Source organism: Aotus nancymaae, unplaced genomic scaffold (assembly GCF_030222135.1).
Source record: "Aotus nancymaae isolate 86718 unplaced genomic scaffold, 86718_ANA_hifiasm-v0.15.2.pri h1tg000077l, whole genome shotgun sequence".
Taxonomy (NCBI): Eukaryota; Metazoa; Chordata; class Mammalia; order Primates; family Aotidae; genus Aotus; species Aotus nancymaae.
In genome coordinates, this window is record NW_026988492.1 from 9,519,336 (window position 1) to 9,545,503 (window position 26,168).

The 26,168-nt window shown below is 38.3% G+C and overlaps 1 protein-coding gene and 1 non-coding gene across 2 annotated transcripts in view; one reads left to right on the forward strand and one right to left on the reverse strand.

Annotated features, from left to right (window-relative positions):
* Nucleotides 1–26,168, reverse strand: part of GPR158 (G protein-coupled receptor 158) — a 398,680-nt gene that overhangs the window by 77,029 nt on the left and 295,483 nt on the right. The window lies entirely within an intron of this gene.
* LOC135271411 (U6 spliceosomal RNA) lies at nt 5,465–5,571 on the forward strand. Its single transcript, XR_010339556.1, has one exon. It is a non-coding gene; the product is annotated as a U6 spliceosomal RNA (small nuclear RNA).

Here is a 26,168-nt window from a genome sequence, read left to right on the forward strand (position 1 = left end):
CTTCTATACTACTGTTACTTTCGTTGTATAGTTTTGTTATTTATCATTATTATTTTGCACAAGGGTGTAAAAATCTCTGGCTTGATTGTGAATTCATCTAGCTATCCTTTTAGCTTTGACTTGTCTTTTCCTTTATGCATTTTGGAGTTCTATTATTATGTGCATACATGTTTAGAATTATCATGGCTTCCTAATGAATTGAATTTTATCATTATGATAAAATGTCACTCTTCATGTTTTTTTCTGTTAAAATCTCCTTACTTTAAGTCTATTTTGTCTGATAGTAATAAACCATTCCAGTTTTCTTATGATTGCATCTTTTTCAATCATGTTACTTTTATCTCACCTATACATTGTACAGCATATAGCTGGGGCTTGCTTTTTTGTCAGTCTGGTAATCTCTGCCCAACTGCTTCCCAGTCTGTGAGTGGGTTTCCAAAGCCCTGAGTCTCCCTGTTTGCCAGCCCATCAATCTTACTTCACTGGGGTTGTTTCTTGCTTGTCTGGCATCTGTGGACCAGCTCTGCCTATGTAACTCTGCCATCCAGTAGGCTTCAAACCAATTTCTTTGCCATCTAGTGGGCTGCAAACATACCTTCTGCAACAAGGTCTGCACCCCAGCTTTACGGAGGAAGCCCCTTTCCAAGTTTGTCCTTTCTTAAGCATGCTCCTTCAGCCTTGTGATATTATTGAGTTCTCTTTATATCTTTACAGTTATTGCCCTATCAAAGTTTAACAACTCTTTATATAAACTGCCAATCCAAATTACTGTATAGTTTCTATCTCCTGATTGGATCCAGATGGGTACATTCACGTCCTGTGGCTCCCTCCTTTTCATAATTTACCCCCTCAATTTCCAGCTTCTCTAGCAGAAGTAAACTCTATTCTCTGACATCTTAAGACAAACAGATTTCAGCTTTTTGCTTAAGTGCTAGCCTTCACACACTACATAAACTGGAAGTGCCCTCTGCAAAGGAGTAAGTAATGTAGCCTCCCACATCGTGCAGTTCCCTTATTAAAGGATTAAATCCCTTCTAGTTTCTGCCTGCTTTTGATAGTTTTTCAGTTCTTTCAAACAATTGTGTTTTCATATATTTTCCAGAGTTTTATCTGCTGGAAGGTCAATTCAACATAAGCTATGTTTTTATCTTTTTTTGGAGATGAAGTCTTGCTCTGCTGCCCAGGCTGGAGTGCAGTGGCGATAATCTCAGCTCACTACAACCTCCACCTCCCGGGTTCAAGCAATTCTCCTGCCTCAGCTTCTCGAGTAGCTAGCATTACAGGCACACACCACCACACCTGGCTAATTTATGTATTTTAGTAGAGATGGGGTTTTACCATGTTAGCCAGGCTGGTCTCAAACTCCTAAACTCAGGTGATCCGCCCGCTTCAGTCACCCAAAGTGCTGGGATTATAGGCAGGAGCCACCATGCCCAGCTCTGCTATGGCTTTTATAAATAGCTTTATTACACTGTAATTCACATATGATATCATTAATTCATTTGAAGTGTAGTCACAGAGTGGTAAAACAATTACCACAATCAATTTTTGAATATTTCCCCACCTCAAAAATGAACCCCATAATGATTAGCAGTCATTCCCCATTCCTCCCCTGCCACAGGCAGTCACTGACATACTTTCTGTCTCTGTAAATGTGCTAATCCTGGACAATTCAAGTAATAGGATCATGCAATCCATGGTTTTTTTTTTTACTGCCTTTTTGAATTAGCATGTTTTCAAAGTTCATTCATACAATGCACAGTACCATACAATGTATACCAATACACTGTAGCATGCATCAGTCCTTCTTTCCTTTTTATTAACAATATTCCACTGTATAGATATAATAAATTGTGTTTATCCATTTATCAGTTAATGAACATGTAAACTGTATCTACTTTTGACTTATTATGAATTATGTAGCTATGAAGATTCCTGTACAAGTGTTTTTGTGGACATATGCTTTCATTTTCCTTGGTTATATACCTAGGAATGGAGTTTTGCTGAGTCATATGGTAACTGCTTAACATTTTGAGAAAATGTTAAACTGTTTTAGAGAGTGACCGCACCATTTTACATTCCTACCAGCAATGGATGATGTTTCCAATTTCTCTACCTCCTTGCCAACATCATTGCCTATCTTTTATAGCCATTCTTGTGGGTGTGAAGTGTTATCACATTGTGGTTTTGATTTGCATTTCCCTAATGAGAAATGATGATCATCTTTTCATGTGCTTATTGGCCATCTGTATATATTCTCAGGAGAACTGTCTATTCAGATCCTTTGCCCATTTTTTAATTGGGTTACCTTTTTATTATTGAGTTGTAATATGCTAGATATGAGTCCCTTATCACACATATGAAGTACAAATATTGTCTCTTATTCTGTCTGCTTTAACTTTATTGGAAGTATAATTTGTAACACAGAGGTTTTTTACTTTGATAAAGTTAACTAATTCATCTTTTGTCACTTGTGATTTTGGTGTCATATCTAAGAGACCATTGCTAACCCCCTGGTCATAAAAATTTATATCTATGTTTCCTTCTAAGAGTTTTAGAGTTTTGGCTCCTCCATTTTGGACTCTGAGCTGTTTTGAGTTAATTTTTGTATACAATATGAGCTGGGGATCCAACTCATTATTCTGTTATGGATATCCAGTTTTTCTAGCATCATTTATTCAAAAGACTATTCTTTTCCCATTGAACATTCTTCATACGCTTATCAATTGGCCATAAACAAAAGGGTTTATTTTGGAACACTCCAAATTTTATTCCATTGACCTTCATGTCTGTCTTATCTCAGTATCACATTGTTTTCATCAGTGCAGCTTTGTAATAAGTTTGGTGGAAGTAAAGGAGTATAAGTCTTCCAAATTTCTTCTGCTTTTGAAATTATTTTGGATATTCTGGGCCCCTTGCATATCCACATAAATTTTAGAATGAGCTTGAAAATTTTAATAAAAAGACAGCTGGGTTTTTCATAGGCTTGCATTAAATCTGTAGATCAATTTGGGGAATATTGCTAACCTATTCAGTTTTCCAATCTATGAGTTCCATTTATGTAGTTCTTGAATGCCTTTTAATGATGTTTTATAGTTTTCATTGTACAGTCTTATACTTCTTTTATTTGATTTATTTGTAAATATTTTATTCTTATTTTTAATGGAATTTTTTATTAATTTCATTTTAGGATTGTTCATTGCTAGTATATGAAAATAAGACTGCTTTTATATTTTGAGCTTATATTCTGCAACTTTGCTGAACTTGTTAGTTCTAAAGGTCTTTTTTGTGCATTCCTTAGAATTTTCTCTCTATAAGATCATTTCATCTGCAAATAGAGACAGTTTTACTTCTTCCTTTCTAAACTAAAAGCCTTTTTTTCCTTCTTCATTTTCTTGCCTAATTGCTATAGCTAGAATCTCCAGCACAATGTTGAATAGAAGTTGTAACAGTAGAAATCATTGTCTTATTCCTGATCTTGGAGGAGTATTCTACAGATGTCTGCTAGGTCTAGTTGGTTTATACTGTTTCCTTGTTGGTCTGTTTAGGTGTTCTATTCAATACAAAAAGCAGGGCTCTGAAGTCTCCAAATATTTTTATTAAATTGTCTATTTCTCAGCTGCACAGCTTTCTGTAGCAGAAAAAAACTTACTAGAATTTGAAGAGTCCAGCTACTGACCAAAACCTATGTCTGATTTTTCAGGTACAACCACAGGAAATTACAAAAACTTTACGTGGTAAACCTTTTAGGGGAATTCAGTTCTCCCCACTTGGTGCTCAGTCTTGATGCACTGCAGTTGCTGGAGGGAGCTGCAGTCAAGGACTCAGGCTCCCTGGCCAGCCATGCTCTTACTGATATCTGCATTCCTAGCAGAGCTGTCTCCATCCAAGCCGTCCAAGAGTTCTTCCACACAGAGGACCATAAAGACATTTTCTTCACTCTGACTCAGTACTATTCAATTTCTATCCCTTCTCCCAACCCTGGATCCATAAGACTTCATGAGTCAACTGTTCAGGGCTCCCACTGCAGTGTGACATTCTCCATGCCTGTGCTGACCCATCTGACCCTTGTGCATGGTGCCATCCCATGGGGAAAAATGGAACAGCAGGGAACACAGCATTTTCTTCAGTTCAGCCTCTTGCTTACACTAAGTGATTAAGGGCTTGACTGTTTCTTCCATTTTGGCTTGTTGCCTTACCAGTTACTCTGACACCTAGCAGCTCAGCTTGCTCCAGTTCAGCTCAGCTCTTTAAAGTACTTTTAAATACAATTTTACTTTTTTAAAGTTTTACAAAATATAAAAATTGACTGAGATTAATATAACCTTGCTATCTACACACCACATAAATTAGTACATGTATACATTTTGTTATAATTGCTATTGGTCTTTTAAAAAATGGAAAACTTTATCCATATTAAGGAGAAGCTTCCTAATTCCCCTTCACAGTCCCACGCCTCCCGCCTTCTATAGAGGCAAGCACTAAAAAGTCTGACATAAAGCCATCCAGTACATGTTTTCTATGTTTGTTCCATTTATATGTATCCATAAATAATATATAACCTTATTTCGTGAGTTTTAAAACTTGTATGTAAGTAGTAAATTGTGTTTCAGCCTTCTGCAACTCACAGGTCTGTCTTTATAGTGAATTAAATTAAACAAATGCAATTTCCTTCCAGGCAAAGTTAAATCCAGATCTCATTTCTCATTAGTCATTTTCCCCCAACATCTATATCTCGTTATAAAAGCCAAAGAGAATTTGATAAAAGTTAGCATTGCCATCAATAGGGTTACAAGGAATAAGGAGGCCATGACTCTGCTGGAATATCTCTCTTTATAAAAATGTAAGCCTACAATTTCCTTGAAAACAGGACTCAAATGGATGTCCAGAGCTTTTTAAAAACAGGTGATTTGTTACATTCCCTGACCATGCCAAGCACTTGGAGGGTAACAGGGTTAACAAGAACTTGTTGAATATATTGAACATTTTAGGGTATTTCTCTAAGAGTATCAAGAAATTACAGAAGTGAGATGAGCTTTTGAGAACATCTAAGTCAACACACTCAACTTACAAAGTAAGAAGATGAGATTCCAAAAGACTAAGTGACCTGTGCTAAGTCACACAACTGGCTACACCAGGACTATAACTCAGTTCTGATCCCTTGTTCTCTGCTTTTTACACTAATTACTGGTTACTAAACTGGCCTCTGTAAATACATCTCAGAGGTTATTCATGAGGGTCAAAGGAGAAGATCAAGCAAGTTAGTTTCTGGGCTCTTATCTCCTTTCCAGATTGCCTCAACTTTGAATAATTATCATCTTCCTATTATCTACGTAGGATGCAATGACTACTCCTTTAATATCTTTTGGCAACAGTTTTCATATAAACTGATATTAGTAGAATCTTTTCTGTTATTCCTTTCACATCATTGGCAAGATAACATTCTACTCAAGCCATTTGATGTGTGCTTGCTTTGGCAGCACATATACTAAAATTGGAATGATACAGAGAAGATTAGCATGGCCCATGTGCAAGGATGACACACAAATTCATGAAGCATTCCATATTTTTCTAAACAGCAGCCCTCGAGCCCCAGATCTTCCCTCTGACATAGTCTATCAAATGAGAAGAAAGAAGAAGATATTACAATATAAGGTTCTTTAACATCCCCAAAAGATCACACTAGCTCACCAGCAATGGATCCAAATAAAGAAAAAATCTGAGTTGCCAGAAAAAGAATTCAGGAGGTCAACTATTAAGCTAATCAAGGAAGCACCAGACAAAGGTGAAGTCCAACTTAATGAAATAAAAAATATGATACAAGATAGGAAGGAAAAAATCTTCAGTGAAATGGGTAACATAAATTAAAAACAATCACAATTCCTAAAAATGAAGGACACACTTAGGGAAATGCAAAATACACTGGAAAGTCTCAGCTATAGAATCAAACAAGTAGAAGAAAGCACTTGAGAGTTCAAAGACAAGACTTTCAAATTAACTCAATCCAACAAAGACAAAGACAAAGGAATTTTTTTTAAAAATGAACAAAGCCTCCCAGAAGTTTGGGATTATGTTAAATGACCAAAGCTAAGAATAATTGTGTTTCTGAGGAAGACAAGTTTGGAAAACGTATTTGAGGGAATAATTGAGGAAAAATTCCCCGGCTTTGCTGGAGATCTAGACATCCAAATACAAGAAGCTCAAAGAACACCTGGGAAATTTATTACAAAAATTCATCACCTAGGCACATTTAGGTTATTTAAAGTCAAGGTGAAAAAAAAAATCTTAAGAACTCTGAGGCAAAAAGCATCAGGTAACCTATAAAGGAAAACCTATCAGATTAACAGCAGATTTATCAGTAGAAACTCTTCAGGCTAGAAAGGATATGAGTCCCATTTTTTGGCCTCTTTAAACAAAAAAATTATCAGCCAAGAATTTTGTATCCAGCAAAACAAAGCTTCATAAATGAAGGAAAGATACAGTCTTTTCTAGACAAACAAATGCTGAGAGAATTCACCACTACAAAGCCAGTACTACAAGAACTGCTAAAAGGAACTCTAAATCTTCAAATAAATCCTTGAAATACACCAAAATAGAACCTCCTTAAAGCATAAATCTCATAGGACCTATATAATAATAATACAACGAAAAGGAAGATACTTGGGCAACAAACAGCAGGATGAATAGAATAGTACTTCACATCTCGGTATCTTAATACTAACATTGAATGTAAATGGCACAAATGCTCCACTTAAAAGAACGGCAGAATGGATAAGAATTCACCAACCAAGTATCTACTATCTTCAGGAGACTCACGAGACTCACCTAACATACAAGGACTCACATAAACTTAAGGTAAAGGTGTGGAAAAAGATATTCCATGCAAATGGACACCAAAATTGAGCATGAGTAGCTACTCTTATATCAGAAAAAGCAAACTTTAAAACAACAGCAGTTAAGAAACGACAGAGGGACATTATATAATGATTTAAAAAGTGTCCGATGGGAAATCATCACAATCCTAAATTCATATGCACCTAATGCTGGAGCTTCCAAATTTATAAAACAATAAATACTAAACTGAAATGAGATAGACTGCAACACAATAATAGCGGGAGACTTTAATACGCTACTGACAGCTCTTAGAAAAGTCATCGAGAGAGAAAGTCAACAAAGAAACAATGGATTTAAACTATACCTTAGAACAAATGAACTTAACAGATATTTATAGAATACCAGACAATTGCAGAATGTACATTCTATTCATCAGCACATGGAACATTTTGCAAGACAGACCATATTATAAGATACAAAACAAAACTCAATAAATTTTAAAAAATTGAAATTTTATCAAGTACTTTCTCAGACCACAGTGAAATAAAATTGGAAATCAACTCCAAAGGGAACCCTCAAAATCATGCAAATACATGAAAAATAAATAACCTGCTACTGAATAATTGTTGAGTCCACAATGAAATCAAGATGGAAATTTTAAAATTCTTTGAACTGAAGGATAACAGCAACACAACCTATCAAATCCTCTGGGATACAGCAAAAACAGTGCTAAGAGAAAAGTTCATAGCATTAAATGCCTACATCAGAAAGTCTAAAGGCGCACCTCACAGAACTGAAGAAATAAGAACAATCCAAACCCAAACCCAGCAGAAGAAAAGAAGTAATGAGTATCAGAGCAGAGCTAAATAAAATTGAACAAAAACAAAATACAAAAAATAAATGAAACAAAAAACTGGTTTTTTGAAAAGATAAATAAAATTGATAGACCATCAGTGAGATTAACCAAGAAAACAAGAGAGGATCCAAATAAGCTCTATTAAAAATGAAATTAAAGATGTTACAACTGATAACACAGAAATACAAAAGATCAAGGCTACTATGAACACCTTTATGCACAAAAACTAGAAAACCTAGAGGAGATGGATAAATTCCTGGAAATATATAACCCTCCCAGATTAAACCAGGAAGAAATAGAAACTCTGAACAGACCAACAGCAAGCAACGAGACTGAAACTATAATAAAAAAAAACTGCCAACAAAAACAAATCCAGGACCAGGTGAATTCACAGCTGAATTCTATCATACATTCAAAGAAGAACTGGAGTCAACTGATCCTATTGACACTATCCCAAAAGATAGAGAAAGAGGGAATCCTCCCTAAATCATTCTGTGAAGCCACTATCACCCAAATTCCAAAACTGGGAAATAATGTAACAAAAAAAGAAAATGACGGACAAATATCCCTGATGAACACAGATGCAAAAATTCTTAATGCTAGCTAACTGAATCCAACACTATATCAAAAAGATAATCCACCATGATCAAGTGGGTTTCATACCAGGGATGTAGAAATGGTTTAATATCCACAAGTCAATAAATGTGATATACCACATAAACATTATGAAAAGCAAAAATCACATGATCATCTCAATAGACACAAAAAAGCATCTGACAAAACTGAGCATCTCTTTATGATTAAAACCCTCAGCAAAATCAGCATAGAAGGGACATACCTTAAGGTAATAAAAGCTATCTATGACAAATCTATAGCCAACATTCTACTGAATAGGGAAAAGTTCAAAGTAGTCCCCTTGAGAGCTGGAACAAGACAAGGATGATCACTTTCACCATTTCTATTCGACATAGTACTGGAAGTCCTAGCCAGAGCAATCAGACAAGAGAAAGAAATAAAGGGCATTAAAATCGGTAAAGAGGAAGTCAAATTGTTACTGTTTGCTGATGATATGATAGTATACCTAGAAAACCCTAAGACTCATCCAAAAAACTCCTAGAATTGGTAAATAAATTCAGCAAAGTTTCAGGATACAAAATCAATGTACACAAACCAGGGCTCTGCTATATTCCAACAATAACCAAGCAGAAAATTAAATCAAGAACTCAACTGGTTTTAAAATAGCTGCAAAAAATAATACAAAATACCTAGGATTATATCTAAGCAAAGAGGTTAAAGACCTCTGCAAGAAAAATCACAAAACACTGATGAAAAAAATTATAGATGATACAAACAAATGGAAACACATCCATACTCATGGACTGGTAGAATTAATATTGTGAAAATGACCATACTGCCATAAGCCATCTACAAATTCAATTCTCATCAAAATAACACTATCATTCTTCACAAAACTAGAAAAAAATCGTAAAATTCATATGGACGAAAACAGAGCCCACATAGCCAAAGCAAGATAAAGCAAAAAGAACAAATCTGGAGATATCACATTACCCGACTTCAAACTATACTGTAAGGCCATAGTCACTAAAACAACATGGTACTGATAGAGCAATGAAACAGAATAGAGAACCCAGAAATAAAGCCAGATGCTTACAGCCAACTGATCTTTGACAAAGCAAACAAAAACATAAAGTGGGTAAAGGACACCCTTTTCAACAAATGGTGCTGGGATAACTGGCAAGCCACATGTAGAAAAATGAAACTATATCCTCATCTCTCACTTTATACAAAAATCAACTCGAGATGAATCAAAGACTTAAATCTAAGACCTGAAACCATAAAAATTCTAGAAGATAATATTGGAAAAACCCTCTAGAGATTGGCTTATACAGCCTTCATGACCAAGAACCCAAAAGCAAATGCAACAAAAACAAGATAAATAGATGGGACTTAAAGAGCTTCTGCACAGCAAAAGAAACAATCAACAGAGTAAACCGCCAATTCACAGAGTGGAAGAAAATTTTTTGCAATCTATACATGTGACAAAGGACTAATATCCACAATCTATAATGAAGTCAAAGCAGCAAGAATAAAACAAACAATCCCATCAAAAAATAGGCTAAGGCTGTGAGTAGATAATTCACAGAAGAAGATATACAAATGGCCAGCAAACATGAAAAAAGGTCCAGCATCACTAATGATCAGGGAAATAAAAATCAAAACCACAACGCGATACCACCTTACTTCTTCTGCAAGAATAACCATAATCGAAAATTCAAAAAATAATAGATGTTGGCAGGGATGTGGTGAAAAGGGAACACTTCTACACTGCTTGTGGGAATGTAAACTAGTACAACCGCTATTGAAAACAGTGGGGAAAATCCTTAATAACTACAAGTAGAACTACCATTTGATCCAGCAATCCCACTACCAGGTATCTACCCAGAGAAAAAGAAGTCATTATATGAAAAAGATACTTGCATATGCATGTTTATACCAGCACAATTCACAATTGCAAAAATATGGAACCAATCCATATGCCCATCAAGCAACAAGTGGATAAAGAAATTGTGGTTTTTACATACCATGAATACTACTCAGCCATAACAAGGAACAAAATAGTAGCATTCATACCAACCTGGATGGAACTGGAGACCATGATTCTAAGTGAAGTAACTCAGCAATGGGAAACCAAACATTGTATGCTCTCATACATAAGTGGGAGCTGAGCTATGAGGATGCAAAGGCATAAGAATGATACAATGGACTTTGGGGACTCCAGGAAAGGGTGGCAGCAGGGTGAGGGATACAGTGTACACTACTCAGGTGATGGGTACACCAAAATCTCAGAAATCACCACTGAAGAACTTATTCATGTAACCAACCACCACCTATTCCCCCAAAACCTATTGAAATAAAACATAATAAATAAATAAAATAAAGTCATTTGATGAATTCTTGAAAATTCATCTAAACAATTAGATTGAATTGGGCTAAGTTGCCAAAGATTCTTATTATCACCTCATATATATATATGCTAAAATAAGTAAAACCAAGGGGTTTATAACATGGCTAGTTTATTAAAATATAAAGCTCCTATATAATATCAGCTTTGGAATTAATTTATTAGCTATATGATATATACATTTTTATTTTTCTTTGGACTGTTTTCTCAAACGGACATTTGGAAACACTCTTGGTTGTCCAGCTGAACAAATTATTCTTCTTCATTATCAACATAGTTCAGGTGTTATTCAAGGGTTCAACTCTGTGGAAGACTCTGTTTTCCAAAGATGAGCACACTGATCTAGCTCTCATCCCACACACTCTTCTCACAATGTGATGCTTACTTACCTCCTTGCACCTTGTAAGCACCTCTCCAATAGAGGATACTGGAAGTGATGTTATGGGACTTTGGAAGTTAGGTCATAAATGGCAATATAGGCTGGGCACGGTGGCTCATGCCTATAATCCCAGCACTTTGGGGGGCCGAGGCAGAGAGATCACCTGAGGTCAGGAGTTCAAGAGCAGCCTGGCCAACATGGTGAAACCCCATCTCTACTAAAAATACAAAAATTAGCTGGGTGCAGTCGTGCATGCCTGTAGTCCCAGCTACTCAGGAGGCTGATGCAAGAGAATCACTTGAACCCGGGCGGAGGTTGTGGTGAGTGGAGATCACACCACTGCACTCCAGCCTGGGTGACAGAGTGAGACTCCGTGCCAAAAAATAAAAATAATACAATAAAAGGCAATACAGTATACACCTCACTCTGTTCTCCTTGGATTGCCTGCCCTTTGAACATGGGCCTGTTTTGTAAGGAAGTCAAATATCCACACAGAAACACCACATGTATGTGTTCCAGCCACAGCTCCAGCTGTTACAGTCATCCCAGCCAAGAATGAGCACCAACAGTAAATGTGTTAGTGAGAAGCCGTCAGAAATGTCATCCCAAGCCTTCAAGTCTTCCAGAAGAGGCTCAGACACCATGGAGCAGAGAGAAGCCATTCTCTTGGTACCTTGTTAGAATTCTTGACCCACAGATTCCATGGGCATAATAAGGAGCTGTTTTATGCCTAAGCTTTCAGTTAATTTGTTATGTAGCCATAGTAACTGAAACAACCCTGAACAATGAAGTCCATGATATGCAGGGGACACTTACTCTACATCCTGCTCCAGAGGTAGAGTCTGATTATTAAGCATGTAGTTCTCAATCATTCAGAAGAAATCATGCTTCCAGGTGACACTTGAAAATGTCTGGAGACATTTTTGGTTGTCACAGCGAGGAAGGCAGTGCTTCTAGTTTAGTGGGTGGATGCCAGGGATGCTGCTAAACATCCTACGATGCACAGGACAGCCTCCTCCCTCCCCCAACAAAGAATTATCTAGCCCAAAATGGCAACGGTGCCAAAGCTGAGAATCCTTGAGCTAAGCCAACAGCTTTGAGCACATAGACTTTACCAATTGGTAGCTACTTGTGAAGGAAATTCTTAACAGGTAGGTGGGAGAATTTAAAAGATGCTAAGGCGTGTGAAAACATACCTGCAGCTGACAGACTAAATGGACTCCCTTTGGCTAAAATAAAGTATACCAGAAAGGGAACCAAGCAGCGATAGCAGGGGGAGGGGCTGGTCAAATACCCTTATATTACTAACTGCAATAAGGTCTTCTTTCCTGTAATTAAGCAGAAGCTAGTCCTTAAAAAACATGATCAAAACAGCTATAACTAGGAGTTTCCCAATTGACCCTGGTGACCTGCCAGACGCCAGCTGACCTGACTTCCCCCACCACCCACTTGTGGTCCCATCGGCAAATCTGATTGGACAGTAGACTGACCTTGCAAACGTTCTTTCTTGATAAACAGCCACAGGCCTCAAGCTAGTTTCAACTGGCACACAGAGACTGCACAAAATGCCTTTATACCCCAGAGTTCACCTTTTGTTGTGAAAAGCCAAATTCCATTTCATTTTAATGTTAAAACTCCACCCTAAAATGAATATAGAATATATGTTACATATTGGTTTGCATACTGCGTGTGTTTGACTTCCCGTATAAGTACTCACAATCTTCCCCAAACCTGCTGAACACGAATGGAAGGCAGACCTGAAAGACAGGAATGCCAGCTTTCCCTCTCCCCTCTTCTGAGCCTGTGGTGTTGGTTTCCTGGAGGTTCCATTTCCTGATCTGCAGACTGCCTCTCTATTGATAAGTTTTCTCCTTTTCTTTTCTCCACGGAACTCATGGTCATTCGTTAACAGCAGTTACAAAAGAAAGATTCAATTCTAGCATCTAATTCTAAAAATTATGATAAAGTTGGAGACCAAGAACAGACACAAAAACACCAACTATCCTCCCTTGACTGAAATGAGAATTCAGGTGGAAATTCACATTCGTAATCATCCTGCTTTTTCATTAACTTAAAAATCTGTCCTTATAAAATTTCTGTCATGAAAAAGACTAATTTAAAGAAACCCGCACATCGGAAATTGTGGCTACATTTTATGGACTATAACTTTAGTATTGTAGGTTCTTCCTTGGTTAAGTATTCAAATTGATTGCCTTGGGTAACAATAGTCAAGCTGGAATCCTAGATTTCTAAAAGTATAAATCTTTCAATTATTTTGCGTGTCAAAGGAGCTTTGAATTTTCCTTTTCCCCTTTGCCATAAAGAGAAATTAACTGATGACTCTGATAATTTTATTTTAAAATAATGTACCGGAGTGATTGTCTTGTCAGATCATGTTGCGATGTCATTAAATTGTTAAAAGATTTTCCCTGATACAGTGTTATCTTTTCTTCCTTTGTGATACATAGCTTGCCTTTTAAGAATGCTATAAACATATTTCCATAGTCAGATTTATATTTCCTTTTTCTGGTAAAATCTGTGCAACATGGCCTAGATTTCTTGAATTGTACAAACACAACATGAAAATTACTGCTTTGCTGCATAAACGTTTGGGCTCCCAATCACCTATGTTGTATAGATAGTGTTTTGTATCTATCCCCTAACTGTTTACAGACAGAAATATCATCTCTGAATGTGTGTGCTTCCTGGCTCTACCTTCTTTCTGAAGGTAGTGACTTTTTAACCAGGCTCCTCAGCTCTGTGTAATAATCTTTAGTGCTGTTCAAAAATATTCTTCTCTTTCCATGCAGGCAATAAATGATTAGACTGCCCTTCCACTTCTTCCTCTTAAAATGAGGAATGGCCATAAGGTTTTTCTTGGGAGCTCTAAGAGCCAGTGTGTACTTTCCCACACACTCCTTTCCATCTGTCCTGTGGCTAGCAGTGCTCCATGTAGCTGTCTGCATCCTGAAATGATGACAACCAGAATGTTGATAAGAGGCCCTGGCTTACGGATGATACATTTATGTCATGAACCCGAAGCAAACCTGCTTGTTCTAAGCTACTAAGAGTTTGAGATTGTTCATTATCACAGCACAGCCTAGTGGTATGTGTCATAGAGTTTGATGAATAGGACATTATAACCAAAACTCCCTTGTGAGGTTGACCCTCACATAACACCACATAATGTCTGTGCTTTGCATATCAGATACATAATTCTGTGTTAACCAATATGTAGCAAAAGCTAAGTTGCAAGAAATAAGAATAATATACTCTCCCAGCTACTCTTAAGTATCTGAATTAAGGCATACTATCATCAGACTACTGGATACTTAGGCTACCTTGGCTGGGCCTTCACGGATTTTCCTGAATGCATTTTTTATCATGCTATCAGCCCTCACTGATGATTATTTCAAGACATATCCCCAAGAAACTCATTACTACACTTGTCAGAGGAACATGAAAGCGTAACAGGGTTGTCTCTTTGTGTCTGTGAACTTCAGTATGAGGAACACCTGTGCTCAAAGCGGTTTGTGGTTAACAGTGCCAGTTTTATTGTTTTAACAAAATATAATAAGATGCTTCAAAAATGACTTTCTTCTTTACTTATATTTCCATGTGCTTGTGTAGCTATCCTGCTCTTGGGTTAGATTAGGAATATGCCAATGGATACCTACCCCTTTAGGCATGAGAGATCTGCCTAAGTTGGGGTCCACATTCTGGAGGATAGTTTTTCAATAACCTCTTCATGACTATAACTTTATGAGACTTAACAGAATGTCATCCTTTGAGTAATATGCATGGACAGCATATCTTACTATCTTAATGCTATTATCACCAAAAACATTTCCTGAAATTCCTCTTTGATGGTTACTTTTAGAAGCATATAAGCCCCGGAGCAAAAATGATCCTGTAACTGGCTATGGTGGGATTAGAGCATTTAAAGGCAAATCACAATTGTGTGCTACAGACAGAACCTAGTGTCAAGTTGTTAAAGAGATACAAAATAGTTCAACGTTGATCCATTGCTTAAAATGTGTCAGATATCCGTGTTGGAACACAAAGAAAACTGAGACCTGCATTTGCTATGGAGGAATTCAGAGTCTACAGACGGAAATAAAGCTGTGCCTACATCATTTCAATATAATGACAAAGGTGTGCTGGTAGAAGGATATGCACAGGGAAGAAAGCTTGGGCAAGAAAACTATCTTGAGGAAAAAACCTGAGATGAGCCTTATAGGACAAGTAGGAATTATCCAGTTGAAAAAAAAAAAAGTGTTTGCATGAGGCACATACAAGAGCGCGAAGGCGTGGGATAGTTTTGTGATTGTGGAGAAGCACAAGCACTATCAGATTTCTTGATACACAAAGTGTGGTGTTGAGGGTGCTAACAGGGAGGCTGGATCTGGGGACAGCGTTGTCTCTGAGGTCCTTGCATACCATACCAAGGAGCTGAGATTTCATCCTACAGTTAATAAGATACCACCGAGAGGTTGTAAGCAATAGAGTAACCTAGTCAAACTTATGTTTTTGAAAATGTATCCTGTCAATTATATGGAAGATAGATGGAATTGAAGTAAAAGATACAAAAGCAATCGGGAGATGAGAGAAACCACAGCAACTTGGAGAGCTAGATGATGCAGACACTCAGGTGGACTTTGAATTGTAACCTTAGTAGGCAAAGAAGAGAGTAGAGAGTCTCTATTCAGAGGAAATGATCTTAATTAAAGCATTAGGCAAGTGTAAAAAGGATTTGTTTACCAGAAAGAGATTGTTCTCAATTTGTCAGCCTTTATGTTAAGGAGTTATTCTACAGCCTTAGAATTCTGTGCTCAGAAACACAGCAGCATAGACTCTTGGATTTGAGTCCAGAAGGGACCTTAGAACATACCTCACACATTTCCTTTACTTTCAAAATCAACAGAGAACAGAAAATACACAGAAAGGCTTTCACTGTCAACATCATTATCAAAATAAGAGCTAATGTTTATACAATGTCTATTACGTGTTAGGCACAGTTCTAAGTTTTACACATATCATCTAATTTAATCCTCATAACAATTCTATGAGGCAGGCACTATTACTGCCCCCATTTTACAGATGAGAAAGGTGAGGCATATAAATATTACATAATTTTCCTAAGATTACACAGCTCGTAGGTACTGCATTTGGATTCCAGGCAGTATTACTTTAGAGCTCATGCTGTCAACTCCACACTGAACTGCAACTGCTCTAAATTCTACACTTACTGCATCTAAGCTGCCCAACTAATAGCTGACCCAGAACTAACACTCAAGTTTCTAATCCAGTGCACATGATAATATGATAGAATGAAAACTTTCCCATGAAAGGATAAAAACATTTTTATATGAACTTATAGTATTCAGCTGTGATAAAACGGTTGGGTCAGTAGGAAGAAGCCACACTCCTGCAGGTAGGAGGTGAGATGTCACCTGAAGAATAAGATTCTCAGTGAAGTCAGGCACTCTGTGAAGAAAACTTCTCTTGGGGAAAGCAGACTCAGTGGGAAGGCTCCAGAGGGCAGCGGAGCCTTTGTTGGTCCTGACTGTGAAGGTGACTGTTTAACGCACCTTCAGATGACGGATGTGAAGATGCTACCCACCACGTTGGAAGTTAGTCAAAGACTAGGAAGCAAAGAACCAAACAAGGCTAAGAGATTACAGTCGATTCATGGGAGACAGGACTCAGTCAGTCAACCCCTGGGAGCAAATGAAGATCAAAGCAAGAAATGGGGGGCTCAATATATTTAGAAAAAGGAGATGTACTTAGGCAGCCCCTCTAATTCACTTATTCTGTCATTCACTCACTCATTTATTCAACAAATATTTGAATTCATGCAACAGGCACTGTGCTAGGCAAAGGATAATAAGTTAGTAAATTAAAAATATAGTAAAATAGGGCCAGGTGTGGCGACTCATGCCTGTAATCCAAACACTTTGGGAGGCTGAATCAAGTGGATTACTTGAGGTCAGGAGTTTGAGACTAGCCTGGCCAAAATGGTGAAACTGTGTCTACTAAAAATACAAAAATTAGCTGGGCATGGTGGCAGGCACCTGTAATCCCAGCTACTTGGGAGGTAGAGGCATGAGAAGTGCTTGAACCTGGAAGGCAGAGGTTGCAGTGAGCCAAGGTAGTGCCATTTTACTCCAGCTGGGGTGATAGAGCAAGGCTCTGTCTCAAAAAAAAAAAAAAAAAAAAGGAAATAAAAATAGAGTTGAAACCAAATGAAGGAGGGACCCTTGTTTACTTATTTACACAAATAAGTAAACAAATTGATATTAATTATGAATTATTATACATGTGACTGAAGAAAGAAATAGCATGCAAAGACAGAAAATGACAGTGGGAACTACGGGTAGACCAGAAAGCTTTCTGAGAAAGTGACATCAAAGGCAGGACAAGAAGTTGGTCTTCAGTCATGTGACATGCAGTAGACAACAACTGCGAGCTGAGATCACAGCGTGCCTATTTGTGCAGAGTTTAATACATTCCAAGGAACTGGTAAGGAACAAAATGCCCAGAGATTCTCCCCGTAATACTAACACAGTGGAGATTTTGAATTCTGCTTTAGTAAGAGAGCTAAATTCCTTTGCCTGTGCTGACTGTACTTTTCTTCCATTTCTAGCTCTCTCTACTCTTAATATGTGAACTCTGTTACAAGGCAAAGAGCCATATGTCCACAGATACTTAGATATGACAAAGGTTGGAATTATTTTTTTAACTAAATTGGAACTGAAATTTTTTTTTGTCCCAGATTGGAGTGCAGTAGCATGATCATAGCTCACTACAATCCCAAATTCCTGGGCTCAAGCAATCTTCCTACCTCAGTCTCCAAAGTAGGTAGGCCTAGAGGCATGTACTACCATATCCAGCTAATTTTTGAATATGTTTTTTGCAGTGAGGTCTTGCTATGTTGCCCCATCTGATCACAGGCCCCTGAACCCCCTGGTCCCCCTGGTCCCAGTAGATCCTCCCATAGTGCTGGAATTACAGGCATGAACCACTATACCTGGCCCTGAATTAAATTTTAATTTCATATATATTCCTAGATTTTCCTACAACTATAAAGTTCCACTCATAATTTCAGACCAAGGATTTTAAAATGATCTTCCCTAAAATATTTTATCAAAGAAGAGAAGCTTGGCCTTTTTGATAGCACTATATAACAATTTTTAAAAGGTGACTTGGGAACATCATCTGGAATTGCTGAGTAATCCTGTGTTTTGTGCCCTTTGTTGTAAAGGAATCAGCCAATTTACTACCCACCTTTATCGTTTTTGCCATTCCAGTGCCTATATAGAAAGGAATGGGATAAGTTCCACGGCACCTTTATATGTGAAGGGCACATATGCAGAAGTGAGAAGCTGCGAATGCACCTCAGAGCCTTTCCTTAAAAGTTATTCACAGTCTATTTCTTTGACAGCAGACATGGTCCTGCCTATAGACGGCGTCCTCGGGAATTGGCACCTCGTGGCCTCTTAGTTTGCTCACTGTACTTTTTGCAAGCTAGGCCCTTCTATTGAAAGCCTACTGACTGGTGCTTCATGTTCCCAGCAGGACCATGGAAACTAAGCCAGCTTATTTTCAGTGTTTGGAGGACCACCGGGCTGCAAAGTGGCCCCACCTTGCCCCTTAGTCACCGTGCTGTTTCCAGGGCAGCTCTATGAATGTGGTTCTAAATGACAGCCTCACGCAGGGTTTTGGTTGTACCCCACAGTTACCTTGGTTCACCATGTACAAGATGATATATGTAAACTACTTGACACATAAGAGGTGCTCAGTGCATGAAAGTTTTCTCCCCTGTTACGGGTCCTAGAGAGGGTGGTTGATGGTGGAAATACCCCGGCTATATCTACTTTAATCAGCTCTGGAGTGAGCCATGGAAATCATGACGGGTCTGAGGTTATATAAGCCCATTTCTGTCTCAGGGGAAGCTTAAAATAGTCTGAGACTCAGGCGTTCCTGCTTTGGAACTAGCCCTGGGCTGAATTGTCTCATCTCATGAAGCAGGAATTAGAGCCTGTAATCTTCCAGGACACAGGGCGTGTTTTATAGCAGCACCTAGGAAGAGAGTAGCAGATTTGCTCTGCAGGCAGAAGCGTTAAAGAACTCAGACACAGTTCCCTGGTACTTGGTATATGCGGGGAGAGACAAACAGTTTGCAATTGCTGGGGGTACCAAGCATAAGGAGAGTGGTGTAAGGAGATGAGAGAAAGGAAAACTAGGCACTGGTGTTGGAGTTCAAATCCCGACTCCGCTGTTCATTAGCCATTCAAGTTGGGTAGTTTCTTTCTGGGTGCTGGTTCTGTCTTCTAAACACTAGAATGGAAACTATGATTTCACCCAGTCTATTTCACAGGTTATTAGGAGAATGTATGAGAAACTGTCCAGCACCCTCATCAACCCGGTTTGCAGGCTCAAGTCTGCTCCGGCTACTTGAGTGGGAAATATTCACAGGTCTGAGCACACATTGGGCAGAGCCGCATTCCCAAGTCTGCCCCAGTCCACAGCAGTTTTCAGACTGTTTTCCTGCAGGATCTGTGTTCATTCAGCAAATATTTCGTACATGCCTACTATCTGCCAGGCAGAGCTAAATGCTGGAGAGACACTGACAAAGAAAACGTAAGCCCGGCCTAGTGCAATTCTAAGTTAGTAAGAGAAAGACAATACATGGGTAAACATATAAAGATATGATTTTCAATTACCACGAAGGAAAAGAAAAGTAGACTTAGTCATAGAAAACCACGGGAGAGATCTTTGTTAAGATGGTCAGGAAAGGTTCCTCTAAAGAAAGTGGCATTTAAACTGAGACTTGAAGGATGAGCAAGTAGAAGGATGCCATGCCCCTCAAGTGAGACTGTGCATTGCAGCATCTCTGTGACGGGCCCCCAAGTTGTCTGGGGCTAAGCTAGACCACTCCGGGAAATTCTCTTCCCAAAGCCACCTTTGACTGTTTCTGTTCTGTGCCGTGGGGCATTTCTCCTGCGCAGCTTGCTCAAGTCAGGTCAGAGTCCCTGATCTTCCCTGTGCCTCTTCCTGGCTTCTATCTCCTACCAGAAATTATCTCCATAAAGCAATCTCCATTTATGCATATATTGGCTGATATCAATGCATGTTGTGTAACTGACTCTTAAAGCACATTTTCCTTGAGTATAAATGTGACTTGATGCCAAACACAGCTGGAGACCTCCAAGGAAAATTTTCAGAGGAATAAAATGTTGAAATGATTCTCAAATTAATTCGATCTAACACAGCAACCTATTTTTTCTTCTATTCTTCTACCTTGCAGCAGTTTAATTTACATGCCAATAAGCTGCCATGTGCAATAATTCTGTGATTGTAAATCCTGTTTATCAGTCACTTCACATTGTCTATACCTCTCCAAGATTTAAATGTATGTATCTGCCTATATATAAGCCCAGCCAGTTCTGTAGGTCAGCAAACAGAGAAAATCTACCAGCATTTACGGTTTCATTCTAAGCAAGAAAATAAAAACTTGATTATTTTAGTGAAGATTGATCATCTCAAATAAATTACTGTGTAAAGGTTATATGTGTCACATTCTAGAGTAACTTAATAAGGATCCTGTCTGACTTCTTTCGGGATTTAGAAGTGATAGAAATTCAGTCTGTGCTTTCATTTCTTCCTTTCTGTTCTGCCAAAAGGCATGTAGTAATCCCCAGGTATTCTGAAAAATCAAAGTAGACCATCAATTTAAAAGCAAATATCATTCTAAAATCCAATGAAGGTCTCACACAGCACTTCTTTCTATATTTATCTGCAGAATTTATACACAAATTCTTATTGTATAAAATCAGGTTTTTAAAGAAGTCTCCAGCTCTCAACAAACCAAATTCAATTAAAGTAATGATTGCCAGAAACCACAAGCTCAATTATTACCAGGGTAAAGATATGAATTTAAACACACGTCTATCATATCTTCCTCTGATAGCATCTAAGTTCATATGTGAGTGAAAAGTTCATATATAAGTGAAAAGTTCATATGTAAGTGAAATGAAAATTCACAAATGTCTAATCTTTTGAGACAAATGGATTTATTCTGTCTTTTCAAAATCTGGTTAAGCATAAGCTAAAATCAAATCAAGTGAAGGCAATCAGCCTGTTGGGCTCAAAGGCTTTTCACTGAACCTAGAATAAAACCCACCTCCCTTATGGTCACCAAGGCCCTAGGTAAGTTAGCCCTTGTCTGCCTCTCTGAGCTCACCACCTACTGTTCTTCTCCCTTCCCATAGTGACGCAGGCACACTGGGGCCCCTTTCTAGCCTCCAACATATCAAAGCCTATTCCTGCCTTGAGGCTCTTCCACTTGCTACGAGCATTGCCTGGAATGTTATTATTGTGAGTGTGTCCACAAGAGTGCTCGCTTGTCTTCATTTATGTCTTCTATCACATGTCACTTCTGCAGAGTGGCCTTCTAATGCCTCAACCCACCACCTCTCTCCTGTTTGGTATTCTTTATAGCATCTATCATTATCTGAAATTTTTACTTATTAGTTAATGTTATTTTCTGTCTTCTCTGCTAGAATACCAGCTTCATGAGAGCAGGAGTCTTGCCTCTTGTTAACTGCTATAGCCTCCAAAAGCAAACAGGTGATTAGTTTGAAGGAAATACACAAAAGCTAGGAACAAACATGTGATCTTCACAGAGCAGGAAGAAGCATTCTTGGCTCTTGGCTGAGATTCCACATACCAGTTTGGTACCAAGGCATCCCGGCACCTGCTCTTCTGAATGGCAGGTTAACTACTCATCAGGAGACTTTGCAAAAGGGTTTGGAGCCCTGGGTATGGAGCTTGTGAGTATACTGTATTTCAGGAAAAGCAAATTTTCCTCTCACTGAATCATAACGAAATTCTTCCAGACTCCAGAAATTGCAATGTTATTTGTTATTTGTGAAATATAATTGTTACAATTTTACTGAAATCAGAAAACTTTTGGAAAAATACAAAGAAAAATAAATGAAATATATCGACTTTTATCTGCTTGCTGCTGCGACAATCTTCTGGCTAAAATACAGATAATTTCACAGAACTGAGGTGTTTCTGCCCTTCCCACTTAACAAGATTCTGGAGAATTCAATTCTGTATCCTTCCAAGTCTGAAATATCTTAGTCACACCTGAAGGCATCCTTAGGCCATGAGAAGAGGCCCTGCAGGCTTCCAGGGTTCCAGGGTTCTAAAGCCCTCAAGCAAATGTCTCTCTGCTCTCCAGTCTCAATGCTGGGGACGTATTGCCTTTTGACACAAATCTGACAACTCTGCCATCCAGCACCTACTGATGGCATTCCAACATCTTCTAAGCAGAAGCTGTTCTAATGCGAGGCAACCCTATTCACCTCCCACACAGCCCTGCACTGAGAAATGGTTTGCTGCCCAGGTGACAGACAGTGGGAGGACTATTAGTCATATGTAATATCTACTTCTCTTGCCAAGCTACAACCCAAAATCTAGACACAGAAAGCCCAGGTTTACAAATATTAGTCAGATAGCTGGGCATAAAACTAGCTCCAATATTGTGCAAACATCTACAGCTTTACCTTCAACACATTACAGAAGTGATTCTCAAATGTGGGTGCATATTAGAATCATCTGGAGAGGCTTGAAAATGCTGGTTCCCAGGCCCTGCCCCAACCCAATCACAAGAACTATCCCTTTGTGTAGGACTCAAATGTCAGTAATTTGTAAAGGTCTTAGATGCTTGCGACATGTGACCAAGTTTGAGAACCACTACATTACAGAAAGATCTGTATTTAGAAAGATCTGGGCCTCCCTTAAAACTCTCAACATAATAAATGACTACATTTATACACAACACAGACACAGAGAGAGGAAAATTGCATCGATGCTGAAAGAAACTGGGTAGTGGTTACTCTGGTGGACTGTAACTGAAAGGGAATTGAGGCATGCCTTTGGAAGGCTGGTAACATTGTAGTTTGGTTACACAAGTGTGTTCATTTGTGGAAATTAAGCTATACACTTCTTATATATGCACTCTTCTGCATACAACATACATTAAGCAAAGGTAAAAACCAAACCAAACAAACAAAAAACCTTCCTCTTTCTCTTTCTATTCCTCATATTTCTTTCCTTTCTCCAAATTAATATTTTAAAATTTCCAAAATGCTAAACTGGTCCAAGATCAAGTAAACCCACATTAACACATTATCACTCAGCAATGTTAAATTATTTTTACAAAGTTTAGTGATACTGATAATATTAAAATGGGTGTGTCTTCATGACATGTTTAAGAAGAAATAAAAAGGTCTCCATTATACTGTTCAACAAAAAAACAGAAGGGTACCCTTCTTCGTTCCCTTTTTACAGTACACATAAAAATTTAATTCTACATTTGTCTTCTCCCTTTAGATCTTAAACTCCATGAGGGCAGAGACTATCCCTTTTTCACCATTTTATTCACCTTGCTTGGCACACAGCATATAGTATTAACGTTTCATGGATGGATAAAAGAATGAAAAAAAAGACCAACAAACTAATGAATACCAAGAACACAGACTTTTTCCTGAAGAGTCCTATCTCTCAATATTTTAAAAATACTTGTTTCAATCTGTCTACACACTAGTACTAGACTAACACATCCCTCTAATTATATCACCTCCTGCAATGCTTCCCTATTATCAAATTCAAATTCTAAGTTGTTCCACTGACTGGTAATAGTGGCTTTATGTTCTTATTTCTCATAACTTTCCCTCACATCCACTTTATGGGCAAATACGTCGGGAAATGCTGTATTAAACAAAGTTAAGCCTTTAAATACCAATATACATGTTAAGTCCTCAGGAGGGAATATATCACTTCTCAAGTTAATTTAACCATATGATACTTTATTCACAGAGCATCTCCTGGGATTATTGTTTCATGGAGCCCAATTTGGGAAATATTAGCTTCCATTATACAATCAAAATTCCTCAGCCTGCTATTCAAGGACCTCAAGGTCTGGCTCCCCTTCTGGCTTTCTCACCCAGTTCTACTTAATACACACTAAATATGCTTTGAGCTCTTATCTCAGCCTCTTAATGCATGGCATTTTCCTTCACTGGGATACTTTTCCTCACCTCCTTTGCCGTCATCAGTCCAAGCTCAGATCCCAGCTCTTGCAAGCCCACTTCTTTGACCTCTGCAGTCCACGGGATTCTCTCTTTCCCCTAAGTTCCCACTGCTACTGTCTGTATTATCCATTTGGCAACTGAGATACTTCCTTGCTGATCAAACTTCTTCTCACTGCTAATAATGTTACCCAATTGCAACAAGGTTTGTGTATAATTTCCTGTAGACTGTGAGCTCCATGAAGCACAGGACTCTGCTCTTTTCTCACTGTTTCTCCATCAAATGGCCTGGCTCAGTGTTTTTGGCACAGTGACTATTAAACACGAGTTAACAATGTTTCGAAGGTGTACCCACGTGCTGCTCTTGCAGGATAATCCTTATCTAATGCAAAATGAGAATTAGACAGCTATTTCGGCTGTTAATGTTCCTCCTTTTCTCTCAAATGCCTCCTAATTCTTCTAAGCATCCTTTACTAGCTAATTGGAAAAGCACCAAAGATTTCTACTAACTTGAAAATTCCCCAGAGTCTTTTACTTTTCACCTTGTTAAACACCTGCTTATTCTACAGAAAAAGTAAAATTAAGTCCGCTTCATTTGTTTAGAATGAGATCCAAGAGAGAGGCATGTGGAGTCAAATGCCTAGCATAAAGCTGGAAGGTGAGCCATGGTCCTATCTGCACTGTGTCTCTTCATTTCTCACGTTACAAGACGGCAGCGTTCCAAAGGATGCTGTAGTGTAGTCAATGTGGAGAAGTAACTGGGACGTATATGAACATGTCACAGCCAAGGCTGAAATCACAGCAGTACAGAAAGGTTAGAGCCCAATAATCAAAAGGAGGTTCACATGGTTGGGTCAGGGAGGGGGAAACAAGTGTAACAGAGTACATTAGTAGAGGAATAAAATACTCAATTATCTTTAAATCCTTGCTTCTTAACCAGGAATAATTTTGCCTGGGATTAATGGGGCTGGGATGCTATCTCCATTTAGAGGGTTGAAAACAGGGATGCTACCAGACATGCTTGTTCTCAGGGATGAACAGCCCCATATAAGAGTTGCTCAGCCCAGAATGTCAGTGGTGTTGAGGTTCAGAAATCTTGCTCTAAAGGAAAGGATATAAGCTAAGGCAGATGCAAAGTTCCTTATTTTGCAGCTCAAGGAGAGAAGGAAGAAGTTATTGTTTAATTTAAATGCGTGCTAGTAATTTTATGATGCAAGTTGCTAATGTTAGGGAATCTCGAATAATTTCTGTAATAAACAGAGATCAAAGCCACAGAAACACTTACAGGAAATGAGCTGACAACATACAAGTCATCATCATTTGGTAATTTCTTTTTACTGTTGAATGATATGGCAGCATACAACGTTTTCAAAAAATCAGAAAAGAACTTAAAATAATCTCAAGAATAGCAAAAGTAACAGAGTTATCCACCAAATTTTACCTATTAAGTCAATAAACAAACTTCACTAAACTGAATTTGTTCCTCATGGAACAATTAGTGGATGATACCTATCTCTAAATGGTGAGATAACTTTCTCCTGCACGCTTATCTATGCTTTCTAAATTTTCTACAGTGAATCAATCCCCACCAGTGACCTTCAGCTTCAGAAAACCACGACTTTCCATTACTTTATATTAAATTTGTCTTTCTCATGGTTTCATATAAATGGAATATGGGATGTATGCTTTGAAGAGACAACATGCTCCTGTTAGTGAACATTTGGGTCATTTACAGTTTGGGGCTGTGATGAATGAATAACATATATAACTTACCCTTAAAAAATAAAACTTACTTTAAAATAGCATATTAGTTTGAAAATATTTAGAGTTTTCAATTTAAAAGAGTACATGTATTTGCCGGGCGCGGTAGCTCACACCTGTAGGCCGAGGCGGGTGGATCACGAGGTCAAGAGATCGGGACCATCCTGGTCAACATGGTGAAACCCCGTCTCTACTGAAAATACAAAACATTAGCTGGGCATGGTGGCGTGTGCCTGTAATCCCAGCTACTCA